The sequence below is a fragment of the Gymnogyps californianus genome, chromosome 9 (assembly GCF_018139145.2).
Source record: "Gymnogyps californianus isolate 813 chromosome 9, ASM1813914v2, whole genome shotgun sequence".
In the NCBI taxonomy this organism is placed as follows: Eukaryota; Metazoa; Chordata; class Aves; order Accipitriformes; family Cathartidae; genus Gymnogyps; species Gymnogyps californianus.
Genome location: NC_059479.1, coordinates 6,576,832 through 6,599,120, shown reverse-complemented (window position 1 = coordinate 6,599,120; position 22,289 = coordinate 6,576,832). Strand labels below are relative to the sequence as shown.

Sequence of the window (22,289 nt, the reverse complement as noted above, 5' to 3'; positions counted from 1 at the left end):
TGACTTTGTAAATCATTTTGAACTGTATGTGTACAGCAGTATTATTCATCGGTCATCTTTGGGCATAACGTAAACAGTTCAGCGAGAGTGCTTTATTTTCAATAGTTTCAAAATATTGACATGGAGTTCAGGGGGAAAATCTCTTTGGCTAGTACAGGGAATACAGCATATACAGTATATATGTATTTTAAAAAGTTATAGTAATATTGAAAATAATATTACTATATACTAATATTATGTTTGTTTTAAATATATAAAAGAAGTTATGCTTTAATTCATTTTCATACAAGACATGGTTTCTCTTCAGAGTGAGCAAGAAGTGTATCATGTGTATCAGAATCATATATGAGATTGGTTATAAGAATCTAGAATGATCTTGTTCATAGGAATACACCAATTCCTGAACAACGACAGAAAGATAGACAATGCAGACTTGTTTTTTAGAAATCATAAATGGGGAATTCACAGTTAATGTTTTCTAGGAGTCTGTGCAAACTGTTGCAAGAAAACAAATTAAGCTTAAATTAGTTCAACCAATTGAAAGATGACTTGCCTAATGTATTCCATTATCATGAATAATTCTAACCTTTTGCCTGTAAAGTAGTAGTAAATAATGAAAGAATTCAGATCATGGAAATTAGGCAATCTTTCTCTTTGTTTTAATAACTGTGCCTTTGAATCTCACTCTGACCTTTAACAAAGGCTCCATATCAACACACAGACAGCATACGGCCATCGAGGTGGCGGGGTGGTGGTAATACCAAGAGGAAAAACAGGATCATGAGGTAATGTAGCGGAGAACTTGAACATTTTATTACCTGATTATTGAGCCCTCCCTGGAACTTTCAAATTTTTTTTAATAAATACAAACAAAATAAAATAGTAGAAAAATTTTTGTACAAGGAGCTGCTTTTAGATAACTGAAGAATGAAATGGGATGGTTAGTGAACATTTTTGTAGCTAGTTTGATGAGGTTAAGTCATTGCATAGAGAATTGCAACTTTTTTTATTTTTTTATTTTTTTTAATTTGACAGCCTTGCACTCTTCCAAAGATGCGTTTGGTTGTATGATGGAGACCAATTCCATGTAAGTAAATGCTTGATACTCATCTGGAATGTGAGGATTGTAATGTTTCATGGTTTTGGTGATGTAGACATTTGGACCCAAGACTTGAACCCACAGACGAGATGTGGGGTTTTGTTTCCATTAGTTCAACGCGTCTTTTCTCTCAAGCTCTCCAATTTAGCTTGTACAAAAAATACTCACTGGGATGGACAAAAACTACTTAGACGTTTGAAATGGTTATGGCAACTGGAAATGCTACCTTTTTTTTTTAAACAATATGTTTTTTCCCCTCCAACCTCCCCCAATACTGCTGCTGAAAGATCTTTGTCCAAATATACAATAGAAACAAATTGCCAAACTGTTGAACACACAATAAAACAGATTTCTTTTCCAGGGGGCTGTACCAGAGACAAGTGTTCAGCCTCCTGAGAACAAATGACTGTCTCTATTAGCAAGCAGTAAGAGGAAATATGTAGACTAGAACACGATGCTGAGGAAGTGTGTTGCCCACGAGCTCTAGTCTAATCAGGAGATTTGCTTCAGAAGTGTGCTCCTCCTACACGTTAAAATGGTAATGTGAACACACCCTTAATAGGAAGAATATGTATTTTAAATAAGTGTTTTCAGAATTTTTTTTTGGTCCATCTTTAAATTTTTTGGTCTCGCAAGTCTGTTACCAATAGGTTCTGGAGATGATTGCAGATACTGAACAGACGATAAATCTGGTCTCCTGCATTTTTCAGGCAGACAGGAATGTCTGCCAGGCCAGCACTGAGCCAGCCAGAAGCTGTGGCAATATGGGCAATATGAAACAGAATTTGAGTTAATGTTAGCATGCCTTTCAGTAGGTTTATTGACTTGATTTCTGTATTGTGCTAACTTAATCCATGCAGCTTCCAGTTGATTTGGAGTGATGACTGCTTTTGTCTGCAAAATGCTTTCCAGACATATTCCTAAACCTGCCAATAAGCAGAACCACAGGTGAAAAGTGTGACTGCTGAATGAAAACAGTGGGTGAAAAGGCAATTGGTAGAGGTTTGGAACCCTAGAGGAAAGAAAAAAAAACAGATTAAAAGCATAATTAGACCAACACTGTGAGAAGATAACGAATTCCAATTTCTGAAAGGATGCCATTAGTCTTACAGTTGCACAGCGAGACAACTTGGCCAATGAAAGTTCTGGGAGCAGAACAGTCCATTGTTTCTAAGATTAATATGTTATTCAAGTTAGTGTATGTAGAGCATTCCCGATCTTACACAGGGCTGAAAACTTTCTTCATGCATTAATTACGAAATAAATCTTACTTTAGTGTTATAAACAGTACTTCAGTACTATCACTATCTCTAGGCAGAGACCCCAGCAGTAGTCTTACATGTGCCGCAGTTTACCATGATAATGGAATCAAAATTTACTGTACCCAAAGCAAGGCCATACATAAACTTTTTTGGAGCAGGGGTCTGTGGTGTTTATGTAGGTGATGCCACCTATGTAACCTTTTACTGCTTCCACCATTTAAGAGAAACAATAATGTAATAAATAAGAACTTCCTCTTCCCCCCCCCAGCAGTTATTAGTGAACTGGAGAACTGGACAGAGATTCTTTAAAGTATGAGATTACTAGAAAATATGAACTACTTCTGACCCACAGATTCATACTAATATTTCAGAAAATACCCAGAATTAACAGCATCATTGGTGTAAATATCTGGCAGGAAAAAGGTTGTTTATTGGGTAGAAAAAAATACATGTAGCAAATGTCTTTTGTGGCCTTGTTTCTTAATATGCATATAAAACCTTTCTATTTCACTGTTTAATTGCTTTGAGCAACATGAGAAAACTGGTATTTTGCATAGCCTAGCCAATTGAATTATGTGTAAGCATTATCATAACCGTAGTTGTTACAAATATTTAGAGGGAAGGGGAGAAAAATGTGCAAGTCAAACCTTTCTGCCTTTGAGGGCAGGGACCAAACGGATGTAACACAAGTCATTGATAAAATGTTCTGTTCAATTGGACTAGTGACAAATGACAGCTGAGTAGGAGTCATTGCAATAAATCTAGTGGGACAGTATTCAAAATACAGTCCTTTACTATGAACACTTTATCAATTTCTCCATAGTTAGATGTAATGCTGAAATAAAACCAATCTATATTTGTAATCTTGGATTAGAAACATAAAGATACTGCTGTTGTTACCATTTAGTCTTGGTAATGCTCATACAGTCAGAATCTGATGTGGCCAGAACTTTGAGATGAATCTGTTCAGGTCTTTTCTTATAGGAAGCTCTTCAAAGATTAAAAGGTTTTTAAAATGAAAAAAACCAGGAAAAAACCCAGATTTATTAGAGTAAACATTGAATTACCTAACTCTTTAAATGCATTATAGAGGTGAGATGGAGCTCAACTGGAAAAGATTTATAAATATCTCTCTCTGTCCCCTCCTGCTTCCTCTCCTGCATCCTTTCAGGACAGGTCCTTGCTCCAGGCCTGGCTTCAGTCAACTGGTTCATTTTAGGAATAGTGGCAAACTCCACACAGCCTGGTCTAGTCACGGGGAATTTTGCCTTGTCCCTGCTGAGAAGTGTGTGTATTCCCCTACCTTTCCCAGGAAGGGGAAGGCATGGTCCCTTCTCGAGCCACAGGTTCTCAGCCGCAGGTTTCTTCCCCAGTACACCACATAGTTTCTGGCATCTTATTATTCAGTTGTTCCCCAGAACAGCTGTAACACTAGAGGCCTGCCCCTCTGTCCTCCTCCTTTTCTTGGAATGTAACACAGACACTCAGGACAAACAGAATTAGTTTAGTCCATTTTAACATTAACATCCATCTGCTGTTCAAAAATAAGCAGTGGACAAATCAATATGTAATGGATGACAGTGATCAGATATTGGAGATGCATTTTAAGTTAAAAAAAAAATAATTTGAAACTAACTAGGCATATTAGACAAACACCAAAGAAAGATGAATCATTTTCTCTTCTAAGAGAAAAGGTACTGTCTACAGGGAGAGCCTGGCCTCACTGCATAGTAGGTTTGAACTAGAATGGAGAGGAGAGACAAATTCTTCAGGGCGTGCTTTGGCAGAATTATGAAATAAATAAAAAACCGTACTGGGTGGGAATACTTTTTTTCTGTTACAAATGGTGTGAAACAGTCTTAGGTTTTTTTGGCCAACTTAATACATAATCCTCAAACTAAGATGTTCTTGGCAAAGAACGTGCTTCAGCTTCTGTCTTGTTAGAAGATGCTATTCCCCTCAAAGCCGATTTATTTGAGTTTGGTGTGACACTAGCTGCAAGGCTTTTCAGCAGTACAGGCAGAATTTGGTTGTTCTGGAAGGAGAGGGTCCGGTGCATAAACCCCCTGCTGTGAAAGTGAAAAGGGTGAGAAATGGCAAAGCGGGGTACAGAACTGCAGGGGAAGAAGAAAAAGCTGATGAGAGTGAAATTTCCGTTTTGCTGCTACGCACGGAGTGAGTGCTGGTTGCTGCTTCTAGAAGAGTCCTCTTTTTCTAGCAGTAGTGGCGGCCCTTACAGGCCCTGAGCCTTCCCTGTCAGCAGCAGCAGCTGCTAGCCTGACACTCCAAGGCTCCGATTTGGAAGAGGAGCCCTTTGCTCTTTTGCTACACAGCAGCGGTCTGTGCCCTAAGGTGTTTAATATCATTGCTCTCACCAGAGGTTTAGTGTAGAGAGTACAGAGGCTTCATCTTGGCCTGTGGAAGGACTGAGTCTTGGCCTGAGTCTCAAGTTTGTTAAGCAACTAAACCAGATACTTTATTCTGGTTTCCTCTTTCATCACCAACACTTGTCAGTTCTCTGTTACAAAGACTCGATGGAAACATGCTCAAGTATTCACAGCTGTGAACAGCGCCTAAGGAGTGATAGGATTTAATTCCATAGTAGTTGTGTGTGATTTGTAACATTTAAGAGTGATACATAATGACTTTTGTAATAGTGCACAAAATGACAGAATTCTAAATTAATAATAGCTGTGTGTTTATTACTAGCTTATTTAATTGATATATTAGTTTTTTAGTAGTGTGTTGCTTAATCAATAAATATTGTGGTCTCTTAAATTAGTTATGTCTTGGGCCTGCAATTAAAGAGGGAGAGTCAGACCCATAAATAGGGCCGTATGTTGCTTGGGCTTAAGCTAGGTCTCAGAAGGGATGAATCCATGCAGATCACTCAAGAAGAGTGTCTCTCTCTGAAAGCAAATGGACGCATCGGTAAATAAGCAAGATTAAAACCAGTGTATTTGTTTAACTCTCCAAAGAATTATGAAGAACTATGATTTTATAGTGGCAAGTAGGAACTCACTTGGGAAACTAGATGTTCCAGTTTTAGAGAATAGAATGTTTGGATGCTGATGTTAACATAGCAAACATTCTTAAGTCACAACAATGAAGAATTGCGTTTGCACTGTTGTCTCAATTTTGCATCAGTGTCTTGGCAGATCATGCAGATACTTTGAGCAGAGAATAATAGCTTTGTACTTCTGTAGTCCAAGTCAAGGTTAAAGAGCAAATTCTTAACACAAATGTTTCATATAAAATTGATTTGCTTCATTCTGGTAAATCTGAGAGTAAACAAATTCTAGCACTAGCAATGCCTGTAAATATTTTGTTTGAAAACATTCACATAATCAGAAAAAACAGGGCTGAAGGAAACTTGAGAGGTCATCTAATCCATTGAACTGTCTCATAAATCTTTATGAGACAGCTTAAAAATCTCTGGTGAAATAGTTTCCAGAATCACATTAAGTGGCAATTGAAAGAATTGCTTACTTCTGATTCATTTCCCTGGCAGGAGTGAAAAGTCACTGTTCTTGTCCTATTCAGTGGATATGGAAGTTATGTTCTCCTTTTAGCTTTCCGGTAGCTTTTCTTACAGTTTGAAGTTTATTAACTTCTATTTTCCATGTAAATACTTCTTTTTTTACTTTTTTCCCCGTGGAACATGTTTTCTAAAGCTCTTAATTTTGCTGCTGTGCTTGTGAGGATCTTACGTATATGCAGATACTGACACTACTGGGGAAGGTGGAAGGATTGCCTTATGTCTTGCATATGATATTCCTGTTTATATCTGCTGGTATTCGAACATTTTTAGTGGTTTCTGTTGGTGATTTTGTGTATTTATTTCTGCTTAACTCAAGCTAGTTCTCATTTTGAATTGGTTCTTTTGATTATTCTTACTGAAGTGTACTGCTCTATCCAGTTTTTGAAGTACAGTCTACTCCTTCTCCAGCACTTCCATGCAGTCCAGTGCCGAGCCCCTTTTTTGTGAAATGATGGAACTTGGGTGCTTACCTGTAAGTTGTAACCACTTCTCTGGAAGTGTCAAGAGTAAAGATTGAATGTATTGTATCTGAACAAAGGGAAGATGGAAAAAGGCTGTGAAAGGTACAAGTATCATCAGTGTATTTTCTATGAGGGAAGAAGGCATTGTAAATAGGCTAATGTATTGTAAAACTATTATATCATCCAAGAAAGGTAGGGAGATTACAGTAGAAAGCTGATCGATATGTGTAAAGCTCCAAGAAATGTTTTTTGTCTTTAAGATGAGTGCAAGTGGAAAACTTGCTGAGCAAAAATATTTAGAAATAAGGGCAATGGAACTGGCAGGAGTGTAGCTAGCCTAATCAATAATAAAAGGATAATCTGTCTTTCTTTGTGGTACACAAAGCAATAATCTGTTGTTCAGATTGATTAAATGCCTCAGCTCTGCTTCGATTATTAATCAATCTCTAAAACAGTTTATTGTGAGTATAATACAAAGTAGCAGAGATTAGGGATAGTAGTGACAATGATATTAACAGAAAGGCAGGGGGAGTCCTTTTTTCGTGATGTGAAAAAAGGTGAACTAAGGTGGGGTGGCTTTTTTTTTTTTTTTGGACAGGCTTTCTGTTGATATACATATGAGTGGCTTGACTTTGGTGTCAAGTTGCAGAGCTCTAAAAGGGGGTCTAAAGGGTGAGTCTACACAAATCACAGTGATTTTGATCTCTAATACACAAATGTAGGAAGTGCCATTGACTTGACAGAGAAAGAATGTGAAATATGAGGACTAAGAAATTGGGAAGCTTTTGGCTAGAAAAAACCTGACTAGTTACCTCTTGAAAACATGCTTTTGTCTGATTTATTCTTTGCAGGAATAACTTGCTTCATTGCTTCCTTACGCCCAAGCTTATTTGAACTGTGGGCTAGCTGAGGCTTTCAACTTTTGTGCTTTTTAAGTTGAGGAAGAAAAAAACCCCTCCTATGTATTTTGCACCCTATGTCTGGGGTTATGTAATTGCCAAAGTGGTTTTTTTTCAGTTAGTTAGGTGGTGTTTTCACTTCAAAAGAGAGGGCAAAAAGCCAAAGTTTAAATTTCCAAATGGCTCATGACTGTCTGAAAGGGGGAATTTGGGTTTTGCTTTTTTTTTTTTTTTGCATTTTTGACTTGTATTAAGAGGTTCAGATATACCTGTTCTACTGAAATTTATGAATCAAACTTTATAAAATGCAGAATCACTTAAGACCCTGAGCAATAGCCTTTAAGTTGGCCCTCCTTTGAGTCCAGGATTGGACCAAATGACTTCCAGAGGTCCCTTTCAACTTACCTTATTCTGGGACTCAATGATTCAAGGATATGATGTGGAATGAAAAATATTTGCAATGTTAACCTTTAAATAGATTTGGTGCAACTGAATAGAGTAGTTGAGTTGATATTTATTTATCTTTCTCTTTTGGAGGGCTTCCTTTCACTGACACTTAGGACTCCTTGTAACATGAGCTTCTCCATCATGCTGTCTTCTCATGACTGCCAGTTATTCATCTTGGTTATCTGAAACCTGCAGTACTTGGAAGAAATAAATGGTTCTCCATGATGGGAATAACTCTAGTTTCAGCACCCTCTCTCTGAGGATTTACACATATGCGATGGATGCATATTTGTTTGGTTCCATTCTTTTAGGGTAACACTGAATACCCACCGGTGGTTTACAGAGAAGCAAAGGCTGCTATTATGAAAACTGATGTTAGATCTTCAGAAGAATTTTCATCTTTTGAACAGTACTGACCTGCATGACTATGATGCATTATGCTGAGAGTATAAATTTCATTGCGTTCTCAATCTTGACTTCTTTCCAGTTGTGTTGTGTTTTGGATTTGGTTTTGAAATAATGAAGCTGGTGATAAAAGATGCCTTTTAAAAATAAATAAAAAAATTCTGGCAAAGTTATTACTAACAACATGGGTAGATTTTTTTTTTCCCCTATCCAGCCAGTCATTAGGCCTTTCCAACTGTCGGTGTCTCATGTAATCTGCTTTAATAGCAGCACATAATTAGCTTTATGCTGATCAGAGGCATTGGGGATGGTGGTGGTAATAATTCAAATCCAAATATCAAAATCCCAAAGAAGATAACTCGAAGAGATATATGTCTAAGCCAGCATTTATGACTTTTAGTCCTAAAGCCTGTAACTGTTGATTTAGGCACGTGAACTTTGAACTATGGTATGGAAGTTTATCAATTAAGAATCCATAGGAGTTCCGGAAGGAAAGTGCAGATGTCTCTTCAAATGGTAATATGTCACTTTTTTCCTATGCAGTCCTGTTCTCACTTCAAATATTGAATTTCTTCTTACTTGTCTAGTTTCTTATTTAGAAAAAGCTAATGCAAATTATAGTCTTGACATTGCTCTATTAGAAACAAATTGTCTCAATTTTTAATCATAATCCAGAGCCCAATATATACCATCTATATATGTGTACTTCACAAAAGTGTTTCCTTAATGGCTGTTACAGGATCGCAGTTTTCTAGTGTTTTTGGGGGGTGATTTTGAGGTGGTTTTGTTTTACTGCACATATCTGATAAATGATTTGTGTTTAAAATTACCTAAGTCAAATCGGTCCCAAACTCCAAAACTTTCATGTAATTCTGGAGTGTCAAAATTTCAAGTCTATTTCATACTTGTACTTTGTGCAGGACTTGAATCTGAAGCTTTGCTTCTGCAAATACGACACGGTAGCCATTGTTAGGAAGGCCATTGGAGAGCGTTGGTGTTACTGCAACTAGGACTTCATCATAAAAGTACGAATTTCTCTCAATTCTTTAACACTTTATTTGAACAGCTGTCTTCCAGAGGTGTTCTGGCTTGTAGACAGATTCTGCGGTGCAGTTGTCTTGCTTGGACAAATCAGCTATTCAATCATAAAAAAGGTACCCAGCTAAGTAAGGGGTAGGATTTCAAACACTTCAGACATATATTTATCGACTAGGTCTAGCAAATTATTTGGTTCATGTGCTGACTGGATCCCAGACACCACTTCATGATGCATCAGTTAAGGAGTCCATGTGGTGAACATCAACCTCTGTATTCTGCTCTACAGTCAGCCAGAATAAACTGAACAGGACTTCAAAAAAGCAAATACACCTTGACAAGTGAAAACTGTGTCTCCTGCATTAAGGTTCTTTAAAGCTGGAAGTGTCTTTGAATTTAGGCTTTCAGTTCTTCAATAAAAGATCACAGTTCCCTTTTTGTTCTCTGGCATTGTAAGCCATTTGAGGATTCTGTCGATACCCCTTTCAAAAACTGCATAAACCTGTTAAGATTTGTAGGAGAAAAATCAATGCAAGTTACCTTTTACTCATAACTTGAAGTTCACAGCCAAAGCTTCCTCCAAGAAATGTTTCAGTACTAGAAAAGGAAAAGCAGACATGTTTCTTTATAGTTCCCTATTGAAAGCAATTAGTGGTACCACTATAGAGATTATTATCGGCTGAGATTTTTGCTCAGGGATTATTTTGGTTGTCCACTACTTGCTCTAACTGACCAGAATGTAAGGACACGTCTTAACTCTGACAGGATGGTGGGATAGATACCGAGTAAGTGCAGCACTTGAAACATCGACTGGATGGGAAGCGTGTTGACTTCTCCCAAAAGAGATCTGTCAAGATTCATTGCAGGATCTATTCCTTACCTTCCTCCTTTAATTTCCTGCATCATTTAACCAGTGTTTTCTGTGGCAGGACTGCTCTGCACATCAGTGCTTCCCTTTATGTTTATTAATAAATAGTGGCTTCTGCTAGACAAGATTTTTTGGCATGTAGTGGTGAATATAATCTCTCTGGGTTGCAGATGCAAACTAAAGACAACTCCCAGACCTTTTAATAAGAAACCAAAACCTGTTAATGATGCATGGGAAACAGCCTGTATTTCAAATGACAGCTTCCCCCTGCGCTCCGCTGTGCCCCCCCCCCCCCCCCCCCCCCCCCCCCCGATAAATTTAGTTTAAGATTAAACTCTATCCCTGTTCTTTATGTTCATGTTTTCTGGCTTCTCTCTGGAACTTATTTCCTCCAACGAAATTTCCTCATACCTCAGACCACCTTTGGTCAAAGTGTAGTTTCAGGGTGTAGGGTGGGGGAAAGGGAAATGCTACATTCTAAAGTCAATTGAAAAATAATATGCTAATGTACAAGAATAGGTAAGAATGTTTTATATAGAGCTGCACTTTTGAAAAATAGTACTAAATATTTTGAGCCATTTAAATATGTGCACCAAGCTCTGTATGCAAAGCTATTAAAATATCGAGGCCCTACAAAGACCCTAAAAGGACTTGCTTTCAAGTTAAATTTAACCGAGTTAACTCTTAATTCAACTTTTTTTTTAAATGCTCAACTATGAAATGAAAATGAAAAGATATGCCCAATGCTGTATCTTGAAAGCCTTGAAAATATCCCTGCAGATCAGCACAGATTGTCACCTTTAACATAATTATTGATAATTTGAGGTATATGCCCTACAAGACCTGAATGGGAAGCAATAAATCGGATAACTTTCATCAAAACACCTGATAACTCTAAAAAGTATATTTGTTGTCACCCCCCCCACTGATGTGCAATGCCATGCTGGGATTTGTTTTTAGTTACATATCTGAAACTCTGTTACTCAAGCCATATATGCTCACAGAATAGATTAATACAATACTTTGCTTTCTTTGTAAACACACTTGTTGAACAGTGATATGGAAAACTCAGAATGTGAATTATTAACAGTCTTCTTTCAGACAAGGAGTCTATTTTGCAGAAAAATGGGAGAATTGGAGAGCTGCAGATGGACTGCTAATAGTTTTGCTGATATTTGATCCTGTGCTTTGTTTGGGGGGTCGTATTTACTGCCTGTAACTGCTGTCTGTTCTTTGTCGTTTCCTTCTTTTGGAAGTCTTTCATTTTTATTCAGCAGAAAAGAAAACTTTCAGTAGTGCGGAGATGGTATGAAAAATTGTTATAATACAAGCATCTTTAGCGCTAGTTTGTAATGTGATGCTTTTCAGGCTTGTTCCATTAACAGTTCCTTAAGAAACAAACAAAACTGAATAATGTTTCCAAACTCCATTCTAGGCTCTTTACTGATGTTCTTGACATTATCTCTTATACATGCTAAGTAGTTCTACACAACTATTAATTGGATCTTTTGGGGAAGATCAGCAGAATTTCCACTTTTCAGCAAAACCAAATGGCTATAACTTAAGGCTATCCTAGATCACTGTAAGAACATCAGCCATGGGAATTTCACCCTGAAGAATAAGGCCTATAAGAACCTTTATCTCATGGCTGTCCCATGTTCATACATTTTGCCATTGAAAGAAACCTAGAGGAATGTATGCCAAAGCATTACGTGGCGCAAAAAGCGGGCTGAAAAAAATTAACATTTATATCAGTGAAAGTGAAAAGAAGTTTGTGTTTTGTGAAATGTACATGTTCTAAGAGAATATTGTTTCATTAATTCCTCTTGCCAACATTGCCTTAATCTAGCAGAGCTGATTTGTATTATCTGTAATATTGAGATTGGTTTCTTACTAGTGGCTGCTCCTGTATAAGTCATTGGTTGGATTAGTCTTGTTAGTAGCTCTCCACTAATCTGTTATGAGACTGCAGGCTGTTCTTGCCTCCTGCTGGCAGAGAAGCTTATTTCCCAGCCATGCTGCTTAAAGTTCCTTTCCACAGTTTATTTCAGGCACAGTCTAGAGGAACAGAGTACATCAATCCACTGAAGAAACAACAACCAAACAAAAATCTGCTGCCCTGCAATCTAAGTAGCATTGCTCTTCTTTAAAGTAAGGTGAAAGACCTTCTTCTAGGTAAATTATTTATCAGTCAGCTCTTTGAACCACCTGGGAATGGACACTGTTCAAGTTTGTCAGTTAAGAAAGAAGCTCCTAGAGTGATTCTGAGCATCTTTGCATTTTTCATCACAGAGTGGAGTCAGCTTTTCTGCTGGTCCTTATTGCATTCTCTGATATATCCAGTTATTGGATGTGTAAAACTACTGGAAGTACTAGCCAATAGACTCTCTTTTGATAAGTAGTTTAGCAACTACCAGAATTGGGGGGAGAGAGAGAGAATTTCACTTTTGTGCCAAAGAAAAAGGCAGAAAGAGAGGTCCCTGAGGAACGTGCAAAGTATGGGAAGGTTATGGAGGTGGGTTAGAATGAAGAGATAGCATTTGTTTATGCGCTGTTTGGAAGTTTGTATCTCTGCTGATACATTAAAGCTATTTTGAAACGCTTTCACCACTTCCATCCCACCCCCAAGAAGAAGGAGCCAATTCATAAACTTAAGTAGAGTGTATTGGTTATACAAAAAAGGTGGTATTACACATCAAAATTCAGGAGTGTTGTGTATGAAGCCCAAGTGCAAGACATTAAATTTTATTGGAAAGCTATGAAATAAAACTAGTTTACAGGTTAAATCAGTAGTATGGCTTTTTTAGGACATTCATCAAAATTTACTTACACATATTAAAACAAAGAAACACGTTTGAATGATTGAATTTCCTGCTGCCTCAGAAGTCCTTTTTATTCCTCTTTGAAAGGCATTTACTTAATTTTTCTTGTTCAGTCAGGTAGGTATCGTAATTGATAATGTAAGATAATGATTTTAAATTCTGTTGATGCATTGCTTGCAGAAGGTAGTTGTTTGAAATCACTGTAAACAATCACTGCTGATAAAAGTAGAAGAAAGTAAAGACAAGGAAGAAAATAGATGTAAACATTAGTGGACTCCAGTAAGATTATTGATTTCTTTTGAGTTGCTTGACAGATAAAATGGCGAAGTAAAATGTCCAACTTCAAAAACATCACTTGAAGAAAATACGGGAAGGTAGCAGGGGAGGAAGAAAATTATGAATGCTGCTTTGTTAGAGAGAGGAAAAAATTCAATCCTTCTGCATGAAGTATTCATCATTTTCCTTTTTGTTCTACAACCATTTAGTAAGCATTTGATAAACGTCCATTTAGCTGTAGTAGGCAAAAATCATGTTTAAAGTCTTGGTTCATGGGTCATCTTCCAAAGCATTACATCTTAATAGTTAAAAACTTTATCAGGTTCTGTACAACTGTTGAATGTCTGAGGCTTCAAGCAACTTTCAGGAGAAAGCAGTGAGGAATTTAATTCTGAACAGCAGCACATGTTGCAAGGAGGGTATAATGCATATGCATTCACATCAGTGCTGAACAGATTTTATAAAAATGCCACTGGAGATATTGGTCTCGGAGGAGAAACACATTACTCCAGATGCATATATTCAGAATAACAATGGAACCACCCTCTGAGGGTTTCTGTGATGTTACATGTGAACTGTGAATGTTATTAAAAGGTAGGAAGGGAGGAGAGAACACATGCTTTATAGTGTTAGGTCATGTGCAGGCTGTAACACGTATACATAAAGATGTTTCAGATGGAAAAAGAAAGGATGTAAGTGACAATGCTACATGTAGATTTTTGGACTTTTAAAAATGCAATCTTGCTTATTTACAAAGAATTCACAAGTTCTGTTTCTTTAAAAATTTGGTGAAAAATGAGGTGCACATGGGAGATGGAGAGAGTCTTTTGCTGGTAGGTGCCAACCTCTTTAACACCACCTTCAGCCGCCCCTACGAAATGCTCAGCTAGTCTGAATCTCTTTTGTAGTCTCTTGCTTCTTTCTCTTACACACATTTGTATGCAAAGCACTATCCAGCAAAGTTTCTACTTGTTTCTAAGTTACATTACCATAGCAGATTTCCATGTGCTTTTGGAAGGTGACAGACACAGCAGTTCTGTTCTCGAGGCAGGTACTGTTTCGTGAAAGATCTTTACTATTTATTACATCTATCCCTGGTGGAAGATTGCAATTACTATCCTACTTCCAGCAACTCTTTACCTGAATCATGACAGCTCTTAATTATGTGTGAAAGTGGAAGTTATATACGGAGAAATTTCTTAGAGCAAATTACCTAGGAGATATATCCAGGCTTAGAACGGTCTTCAGCAGGGCTGCTATTCTCATGGTTCTCATTCTGTTGGTTTTGCTTCAGGAGCTGTGAAACTTTACCTGACTTATGATACCAGAATTTGCATTGGGAAGGAATTTCTGTTCCCTCCTTCTGAAAGTTTCTTTCCTTTTTTTTTTTTTTCCTTTTTTTGTAGTCAGATTTGGCCATGTCTATATTTCTTCCTTTAAATAAGCCTCTTGCAGTCTACTGCTGAGTAGTCTACGGCAAAGTGTACTGCTCAAGGAAACAGAAAGAAACAAGTAACAAGCTTTCAAATTTCTGATCAAGCTTAATAAGTTAAATCTTATTATTCAGCTACATAAATTTTATTACCCTTGAGTTATAAATACTTAAAACTGAAAATGCAACATTTATTGGCAAAAATTTATTAATGTCTGTACTTAGAGAAATGTATCACAATGGTAGTCATATTGGAGTTGATTTTCAAAATAATTTCAAGCCTGCAGAAGTTGGTGTTTCAAAAATATCCTATTCCAAGTCGTGCTAAATCCAAGATTTTAAAGTATGTCCAGCTTCGAGACCTTCTTAATGAATAAAGATGACTGAGCCAGGACAGATGTACAGCTTCCTGGTCCACAATAGGTAGGGTGTTAGGAACTCTGCCATTTAATATAGGACAATGAATTTCAAGTCAGTTGCCACAGAAAGGCAAGAAAGGAAGTTGAAGCCTGGTCTCTTTTATCCCACAGAAACACCCTGTTGGGCTGTTGTGAAAAGATTTTAGTGCACAGTCCGTCTTAAGAGATTTCTGTTTCTGTGGGAAGTTTGGGCTTTATTGTGTCGACATTTCCAGAGAAACTGTTTTCCCTGAAAACTTCCAGGAAGCTCTCAATGTAGTACAACAATTAAATTGTATTTATTATACATTGTTAGTTCCTGCCTCTCTTCATTCAGGATTATTCAGTTATGGATGGTCACTCTGATTTTTAATAAGCCTTTCTTAATTTATATTTCAGTGTGAAAGTTATGATGGCTTGAGATAAGCCTCATTTATTAAAGGTAACCCTGACAGCACAAGGTAGGTTAAATTATAAAATGAAAAGAGTTTCAGGAAAGAGATGATCATTGGGGATTGTAGTAGTAACTTGATTTTGTAGATTGACTGTCATTGATGACCAGTCTCTAACCAATATGCTACAGGAAGCAGCTACATGTGCGACAGTTCATCTTTGTTTTCTGTTTCTGCTATTAAGCCATCAATATAATTGTCAATAAAGGAGCTGGCCACTTGTTGGAAAGCTTACATCCATAGATAGTAGAGAATGTTCCTGTAAAAAGACATTGGTCTCCCAGCAGCATTAAACGTTGAGTTTCAGAAAGCCATGTAAGCATTTGTGCGCTGCAGTTTTTCTGCAGTAAGGCTAAGCGTTACAGGGACAAGGTCATCCTGATGTCCTCAGTGCAGGGGAACAGCCCAGCTGCTTGGGGGATCAGAATTACAGGGCTTTTTTTCTGCCTAATTAGCAATATTACTTTATGTTTTGCACATCCTTTTGCATGTGTTAGGAAGAAGTCTGCAGGGAGCTCATTATGTTATCAGCCTTGTAGTTATAGGCTTGCAAAGCTGTAGCTTCAGGGACGTGGGAGGTGCGTTCACTTGAAGAAATTCCATATCCAGACTGAAACACTGCTGAAAACTTGTAGGAACTCTGCAGGATGTCTCCTCTGGGGCATGCTTTATCCTGTCCTGCATGTTCCTGCAGAGAAGTTGTCCAGATGAATCTTCCTTGACATATTTTCACTTTGAGATAATAGCTGAGGGCAGAATTTTTGCTCATATGTCATCTGTTAATGAGGCTCTAACCAACGAATGGGTTTGAGAAGAAAAAGGAGCCAATGAAACCTTGCTTAGCGCCGCCTCAGCATGATTTTTCAGAGCCCAGTGTAGTTCCTGTGACTGGCATATGCTAGAAGTACAATTTAGTGTGAGGGCTTTTTATTTTTTTCTCCCCTCTTTGGTGGAGAAAGGGTGAAACATGACAGAATCACATTCCCAGCACGCTGCTATGCTAACCCACTCAAAACTGTTGCTGAAAGCAAGACAAGAATCTCTAAAGAGAGGATATAGGGCAAGAGCTTATGACAACACTTTGAGGACGATAGCATGAACATTTGTTGCAAGAATGTCTATCTGAATCCAAACTCATTCACTTCTCTTTGAGCTTTCTTCTTCTGAAGACTGGATCCTTAAATCAAAAAAGATGGTACAACATACCTCATGGAATTATTTTGTATAACCAAGTTAAACAGTTAAAACTGAAGAAAGTATTGTGTCATTATTTTCTGGCCATCGTGGAACTATGCTAGCAGCTGTGCCTCAAAAAGTGTGTATATCTTTACCCAATGAGGATCATAGAGGATGTTGGTATGTGAAGTCCCAAATGCTAGAGCTGATCAGCACTTTAAGGAGAAATATTAATCAGAGGTTTATAAACAGGTGCAATCAGAATGTCATGTACGTTCCCAGTTGAAGAAGTGCACCTTTCTTCCTCTCGCTACCACCAGATAAAAGATTTTGGATTTGTATAGTCAATTTTGGGCACTACGCACCTGGCATCGCCCCATGAGCCTGTGGAAAAAGTCACTTTCTAATTTAAGTGATCACAGACATGAAATGGTGTTATCAACTTACCTTTCGCTGAAATCCAAATGCACAGACCCCAGAATAAAAAGGACAGTTTCGTTTTAATGGAACACAGTTTGAAAAATAATAGTTTTTAACAGTTGTAGTTTTGATTATAACTGCATTATGATATGGTGATACATTTTTAATTGTACAGTATGTAAACATACTTTATGTAATGTGTAGAATTAACAATGCACATAAATATAAATAGTAATTTTAACTATAGATAACTTTGTCATAAGAGTTTTTCTTCATTTATGTAGAAAAATTGTGCTAATGAGAACAGAAGACTTAGTGGAGTTGTAGAGGTGTATGTCAGCATGGGATTTGTCTTCATCAATGTGAGCTGCCCCTTTTTGCAGCTTTCTGTTGCTTATATCACTTCAGCTTCTAGCAAACTGAAGAGTGCTCGCTTTGTTGAAGTCTATTCGTTGCAACTGGCTTAATTGCTTAGAAAAATACCTTTGCAGGGCGAAGCAAAAGCAGACAAAATGCTCCAAGAGTGCAGAAGAGTAGACTTCTGACAAAAAATAAAATGGCACAGAAGGTAAGCCATTTCAACATACTATTCTTGCATTATTTAATGTGTATTTAGTGTAAATAAAAGAAAATAGACCTGTACTAACCATGTAATCTTTAGTGATGCAAAATGTCTTGTCCTTGGAGGTTCAGGGAAAACTGTGTTGTGAGATTTGATTATAAAATTTCCAAACCCAAAAATGTTTTAATTTCTGCAATATACTAGAGATGTCATTCTAACATGTTCCAACAAAAGACCTTTGGGGTTTTTTTTTTAAATGTTATTTGAATATTTCTTTCAGGGTGGGCATTCCTTCTTCACTTCTGCTCTGTGGTTTGTAGGATAACAATACAATCTTTTATAATTACCATGTCAAAGATAGAGGATAGCTGCCAAAATGTAGGGTACAGTGTATCCTGAAGTATTTTACTCAATCTTTATCCTAATAGCAAAGTGTTCATTGACTACATGTATGACTGTCTGGGCATTCAATTAGGCTTACTTACTGGGTTATCGATTGCAAAACTGGTTCATCCATAAGTGTTTTGTCTGGAAATAAAGATTACTTGTATACTTGTAAGTCTGTAAAGCTCTTAATTTACATGTTTATATGTAGTTTGTTTTGAGATAGGTGGACACTTGTGTTTATTTTCTAGCTGCATTGCTACTGACCTGGAAGATAACAAAGGCAAAAGACCCTTTAATTGCTATTATTAGCACAACTCTCGCACTGTTCAGACAGAATAATGTGCTGTGTGTGCTTCTGAATAACCTGCCTCAGATTTCAAGCCAAGTGTTTAGACTGGGACAAATGAATAAATACACGTTCTGCTGGAGTGGAACTGTTGTAGGGTGTGAGTGGCCTATCGAACCTCTCAGCAAGCATTGCTGATTTCAGCCTTCTGTCACTGTCTTTCATGTCAACATATTACCTTTGTGGAAAGTCCCCCGCTCCCTGCAAAATGCATACTCTTAAGTTCTAGAGCTGTATGGTGATATTCAGTAAGCTGGGATGCCTAGATTCAGTTAGACGTGCCAAAGAAACGATAGTTTTCATTTTTACAGCTATTACAAATTTCATGACTTTTTAAATCCATTTTTTGTATGCCTGTTACTAATTCTTCTGTCCATGTATGTGTCTTCCTCAGAACATGTGGTTATGTCCTCAGTCATCCTCAAGAGCTTTTAAATGTCTAGCAGATTTTGGAAAAGTCAGAGGTGGATTATTTTTCCCTATCACATATGAAATCTCATCTCAGTTCTTCAGAACAATCCCTTTGTCACTTGTCAGTAACACAGGAGATCATGGGATAGTCTTCGAGTCACAGAAAAAATACCAACTTTTGATTAACGTTAATTTTGAAATAATTAAAAAACTGTATTATTTTTAATGTCTTACCAAGCTACCAACTTTTTTAAAAGTAATTGCATAATAAACAAATTAATACTTAAAGGAGCAGAACATAGATATTCTCAGTTTCAGGATAATCTAGATTTCTGAGTTCAGACCTGGAAGTAGAATTCAACAGCCAAGCCTGAAAAATGATACACAGACATGAATAACATAAATAGCATCCACAAGCGCTGTCTGAGACAGGCTGAGCCAGATCTTTAGCTGTTCTAGACTACTGATTCTCTGTGATAAGCTGTTACAGCTGTGATAAGCTGGTATCAGCAAAGAGTTTGGACAAGGAGGAATTAGTTTTACTGTCTGGCTCTTTGAGAAAGAAATAACTAGGCAAACTCCCATCCTCTTCCCCCAACATATTTGTTTTCTCCGGCTTAGCCTTGATTGAACTCGATTTTTGTCTTGAGATTTTGATTTGACTTCAGAGAAAAAAGTGCACTTAGAAGTAAGAGGATGGAATTAAACTGGAATGAGGGCTTAAATAAATTTATTGCTGTAGATGCTCAGGAATCACGGCAATAGAAATCCTGTGGATTTCTACAATCCAGGGCTAATGAATGCATTCAGAAATGCTGACCGAAACACGTCACATTCTGCAAGACACTGACACGCTTCTGAAGCTGTGACACTACCTGGTTCCTCTTCTGATTACTGCTAACAGTTCCAAATTAGGTAATCCTTTAACAGAGAGGTCATCCCATGTGTACCTAAACAGCTATTCAAATAGGAGTACCTAATTAACTAGGTATTGAGTAATGGCAATACCTAGCATAAGCATATGGTATAGGAAGATTTAACTCTTAATCATCTCCATTAAGGCATATGCAATTTTAGGTGCATTTTTAAAACTTTTTGTGTAAATCTAGAATTAATATTTATTTAATCTATCAACATTAATAAATTTGTATTTCTATCTGATAAAAGGAAGCAAGCATATTCTTAATATTTAGGAAAATGAGTTGAAGTTCACAGAAGCCAGTGGGTAATCTATCTAGGAATTGTAGAGCAAAGGCCTAAGTTTCTGAAAGAAAGCCTAGATCATAGGATTTGCCATGAACTAGCCTGTAAGTGATTCCAAAAAGACTAACGTACTTACGAGGCAGAAGAGGGAAAGTGCAACAAGAGTAGTATAGATTAATAACAGGAGTTATGACCGGTTGTGCTATTGGCATTTATTTTGCTATAAACCACAGAATTTCTGAGACGAGGCACTGTCTGAGCTATTGAGAATTGGCATGCCAAGAGTTGTCAGCTCTCTTTGTATTTCCAAAGCAACTTGTCCCAAATATGTACTGATGTCAGCAGCACAAATGTGTGCATAGTCAATTAAAATGCTTTTCAATTTTTTTAAAATACTGTAAAGTCTGCAGTGTTGTTCTTCAGCTATCACCTTCTAAAGATGAAAAAGCTACTGAAAGCGCCTCTGTGTAAGACAGAATACAAAATGTCTTCTCATCCCGGTGACACTTTGTGGTGACAGTTTCAGTGGCAGCAAAAACTAGAGCAGCTTTAGTACCAGCATTCGCTGTCTGCCGTGCTGAATCGTGGGGGCCCAAGTTACAGATACAGGGTGGGTAAAGGGTCAGCGAAACTTGTGAAACAATGTGTGTTCCTGGGTACAGTCATTTCCTAAAGTGAAGAAGACATCAGTCTTAAACTTCATAGTGGGTATTATGAAATATCTTGGTCAGCTAATGGCAGCGGAAGATTGAATTGCAACCTTGATGCTCAACTGAAGAATAGTTTGGTTTTCTTATTTTGCTTTTAGCTGATTGCAAAAGAACAATTTGTTTCCAGGAAAGACTGTTGGAGGACTTGGCAAATGTTTGTTGGGGAACAAGTCTCATTTCTCATCACAACTTCTGCATGTTTTCCCTTTAGAAAGCAATATTGTGCAGTTCTGCACATCTTGCCCCAGTGCTGGAGAAGGATATATTTGGAGATGGTGGAAGAGGAGTCTCAATGTCTACAGATACTTCACTTATTAGCGCAAAAGAACTGAAATACCAACATTAATCTTTTTCCTTTTAGGAGTATAACTGACATCAGGAACCCCGCTAGCTATTTAGTCGGAAGCCAGATGGTTGATAAGGAAAATGCAAGTAGCAGGTGACAATTAGCACACGCACTCCCTTAGACTACCTGCATACCCCAGGACTGAAAGATTCACCAGTCAGGTAACACACAGTATTGCTCCTGGAAGCTAATTATTGTGTTTTAGGAGTAAAAAATGAAAATTTGTTCGCATAGGGAAAAAATAATTGCTACAGCTCTGTTTCATTTGGTCACAAATCATTTGATTTGGGGATGATCAACCTTAGTATTTCTGGTTTTATTAATATGACAGGCTTCTAACTGTTTAGTCTGTGGGATGTAGAATAGGTTAGGAAGCTGGTGAGAAATATGCTGTCACACGATGCCTGAATTATTATGCAGATAAAATTTACTAACTTCCCTCCTCCAGTTTATCCTATTTGGAAAGATGGATGAAAAATAAATGGCTGTTTCTAGTGAAAGCAAGTGCTACTTCATCTAGAATAAGCTTTCTGTTGTTAAAAGATTTACAACATGAACCGTTCTCCGCTACTGTTTGCAATCACTGCTTCTTCTCAGTCTTTCTCGCTCTGCTTCTTCTCTGCTCTCTTTTCATTTTTTGAACCTTCCTCATTTGCCTACAAGCTTTTTTTCAGATAATCTGGAAGGTAAAGAATGACCAGACAGAACTCAAATGCCATTCTGTTATGCTTAATAGCTGATTAAAAAAGAGCTGGCCCGTGTCTAGTGTTCACGCGCAAATGCTCTCTCTCGGATTTTTTAAATTGAGTCATAATTGCCTATGCCAAAAGCTGTCAGTACAACAGGATAGAAAGCAGTCAGCTCTTCTTAGTGTTATATAAAGTTGTCATTTTGGAAGAATAAGCAATGATAAAGAACTGTGGCAGTGCTTTTGCCCATTTTCACAGTAAACCATGATGTTCATGTTGCTTGTAGTGTTGATCTCTTTTCTAATAAATTAAGTTTCTCTTGTAAGGAAAGAACTCAAAACAAAGCAATAGGAATTCAAGCGCAATATATATAAGGAAAATGGGGCTGGATTTCTAGAAACATTTCTATCAAACATGCACGTTCCTGCATGCAGTATAATAATGTATGAAAAGATTTAAGACTTTCATGTAAAACATGAAATTGAGTATATTGTTTCTACTGTGGCAAGCACATTAGCAGATGCTAACGTCTAGCTGTACATTAAAAGAAAAATTTAATGTAAAATATTCTTACCTCTGTATATAATATATACATACAACATGGTATGCTGACTTCCCTAATCATGTGTGATTTCATGGGTA

The 22,289-nt window shown here is 37.3% G+C and overlaps 1 long non-coding RNA gene across 1 annotated transcript; it reads left to right on the top strand.

Moving 5' to 3' along the window:
- The first annotated feature begins 1,037 nt into the window (after positions 1–1,037).
- On the top strand, positions 1,038–21,113 carry LOC127019758 (uncharacterized). The gene is made up of 3 exons (XR_007766975.1): positions 1,038–1,087; positions 17,485–17,561; positions 20,974–21,113. It is a non-coding gene; the product is annotated as an uncharacterized LOC127019758 (long non-coding RNA).
- The last annotated feature ends 1,176 nt before the right edge of the window (positions 21,114–22,289 follow it).